General features: G+C 38.4%; 1 non-coding gene across 1 annotated transcript; it reads left to right on the top strand.

Moving 5' to 3' along the window:
* Positions 1 to 214: 214 nt before the first annotated feature.
* LOC145557020 (small nucleolar RNA R71) lies at positions 215 to 321 on the top strand. The gene has a single exon (XR_014092103.1). It is a non-coding gene; the product is annotated as a small nucleolar RNA R71 (small nucleolar RNA).
* The last annotated feature ends 2,844 nt before the right edge of the window (positions 322 to 3,165 follow it).

The raw sequence follows: 3,165 nt of genomic DNA, 5'->3' as shown, positions 1-3,165 counted from the left end.
GTTAAAAGGATACAGAGTCGACGCTATGTTTCCCTTTATTAGCAAAGCCTCTGGGATTCCCATATTGGGAATTATGTATTGTATATCTTCAATAACTTAACCTGCATCATCAACATTAAGGTTCATAAACCTCCCACTAGCTGCAGAATCCAATATTATTCTAGATGAATTTCCAATCCCATTGTAAAAGGCTTGGATCAACTGCCATTGTGCCAGATTATGGTGGGGGCATTCTCTCTATATATCCTTGAACCTCTCCCAAGCCTCATATGAAGTTTCATCGGCCTCTTGGGCAAAATTCTGAATAGCACTCCGTAGTACAGCTGTTCTCTCTACAGGATAATATTTATCATAAAAATTTAAAACAAGAGTCTCCCAGTCAGTTATACCAAGTGCAGTTCTATTTAATCCATTGAACCATAATTTGGCTTTTCCACATAAAGAGAAAGGGAAGAGAATCTCCCTGATTTGGTCTTGTGTTACCCCAGCTTGCCTGATGGTGTTACAATACTGACAGTAGTCAGTAATATGGAGATTTGGGTCTTCACCCTTAGCTCCACTGAATTGCTTCCTTTCTATCATCGTGATGAATTGGGGGTTAATCTCGAATTGTACCCCACCAAGAGCCGGAGTGGGAGTAAGGTATGGAAAATCTGTAAGCTTTAGCTATGAATAATCACTGAGCTTATTAGGTACCACCGTCTCTGATTCTGGATCTGAAAGTATCTCTGAATCCCTAGAATCAGTTGGAGGGTCTCGGCGATTATTATTATCACCAGAACCTCCCAGGATTTTCCTGTAAAAATTCTTTTGTCTATGGAAGGATTGTTCGATCTCAGGATCGAATGGGATATAACCTGATCTATAACACCTTGGCATAAACAAAGAACTAAAAGCAAATATGAGACTTGCCTCAAAGAAATAACGTTCTCTAAGACAAGAAGAAATAACCTAGACTACAGAAAACAATCAGAAATAAAAATAAAACCGTTTCTTCGGCAACAGCGCCAAAATTTGACAAGCTAAAGTCGTATCACCTAATCAAAAGTAATTCCTAAAACCACTAACTAAAATAGATAGGGAAGTAGGGTCGAATCCACAGGGAAACTAGTCTTTCTATTTCTAATTAATTAAAGCAATCTAAATTATAAAGTAACCAATATATTATGGTAAAAAGGAAACTAAACTACGGAGAGTAAAAATAGAGAAGAATAAGAATAGAAGAAAATCAATGAATAAAAGACCTAGGGCATAGGTTCACCAATAAATAGCATTCCAGGGTAAAGCATAATAATCAAATATCAATGTATCAATTAATCATAAAGGGCTTTCGCTACGTATTACAATTACAGAATTAATCTACAAATATTAAATCTCATCTCTCGAATCTCGACTTAACCATTTATAAATTAACCTGCCTATTGAAACTAGACCTAAACATCAATTCTCATCTCTCGAATCTCGAATCAATATTGTCAAACTCATGCATAAAAGATTAGACCTAATCTAGTCACAGAGCATTAAATCCATCAATAGGAAATTAATCTAGCATTGACAATCAACAACAATAAATTACCCCTTTATATTATTTATGGATCCCCACAAACCCTAGAAAGAAAACTACTCACGCATAATTAAATATAAACTAAACAAAGCAATAAAATAAGACATGATGAAATAATTAAAGTAAATAACTGAGATTAAAGTAGAAGAAATTGTTACCAAAATAATCTGAATTAAGGAGTTGAATTAAGAACAAAGTTGTAGAGAGAGAAATTAATCTAAAAGCTAAGTAGAGAGAGAAAGTCTAAGAGAAGGAGTAAGAGTAAAAAAAGATACTAAACTTGCTTAACGGAAAAGTATTTATACTAAGCAAGAATCCTCAACTAAAACAAACTTAAACAGCAATTAAAACCTCCTAATACTGACACGCGCCCGATCGGGCGCGCCTTTTTCATCAAGTGAATGTTTCTCGCGCCCGGCCTGGCGTGAGTTCGGGCGCCAGCTACTCTTCCCCGCCCGGCCGAGCGCACCTTCGGGCGGGAGCTCTAATGGCCGGGCGGCACTCTTGGGCTACTCCTTGGACTTCGATTGGGCTCCAATTCATCGGGCCAATCCAGATTTCCTCTTCGGGTCTTGAATACTTGGTCCTAATGCCCCTGTATCACATATACCGAGACCTTAATCACCGGTTTGATGGCTCTAACCGGCCCTGGGCTATAAAATCTGGTCGTGCATCTCCAATGCTCGTAGCTGCTCCTTAAAATCCGGGGAAAATGCTCCAAAAGTGCAAATCCCTACAAAAGTCAACCAAATCTACGAAAACACTAGAAAACACCAATTAGTAATAAAAGTGGCTCTAAAGAGCCAAAAACACTACTAATTATGACCAAGAGACGGGGGTAAAATACTATATAAAATGGGCATATCAATGCCTCAGTATCACATGCACCAAGCCCTTAATCACCGGTTCGATGACTCTAACCGACCTTGGGCTATGAAAGACGGTTGTGCTCCTCCAATGATCGTGGTAGCTCCATAAAAATCCCGGGAAAATGCTCCAAAGGTGCAAATCCCTACAAAAGTCATCCAAAACTACGAAAACGCTAGAAAACACCAATTAGTAATAAAAGTGGCTCTAAAGAACCAAAAACACTAACAATTAGACCAAGGGACGAGGGTAAAATACTATATAAAATGGACATATCAAGATCCCCCAAGCCAAACCTTTGCTTGTCCCTAAGCAAAGAGCTCATCAATGAATAAATAAATACATGCCTCACCCCAAGTAGTTATAATCAAGAACAAACAATTCAAGGCAAATCTAATAAACATGCTTCAACGTCAATCAATCTCATTCATCCAATCACCCATCCTCCCTAACAATTGTCAAATAGAGAAAATCACAAGAGAATATAGAATTCAAGACTATTGCTCACACACTCAACTCTCATTGATGTGGCGAGTAAAAGATGTACTCGATCGCTCTCCGTCCCAACCCCTTTGTGTGAACAATGCCCTCTCAATTCACACTCTCGTGTGTTTAAGAAAACATACACTCAACCTACTAGTCGACTCGAAATATGTCAAGTCATTCCTTGCATTGATAGGCAACACTTTCACATTTGTACGACTCTATGCACAAGGTCGGAAGGTCTTTAAAGC

The sequence above is a fragment of the Chenopodium album genome, chromosome 8, assembly GCF_948465745.1.
Source record: "Chenopodium album chromosome 8, dcCheAlbu1.1, whole genome shotgun sequence".
Lineage (NCBI taxonomy): Eukaryota > Viridiplantae > Streptophyta > Magnoliopsida > Caryophyllales > Amaranthaceae > Chenopodium > Chenopodium album.
This window is presented reverse-complemented; position numbering and strand designations above follow the sequence as displayed.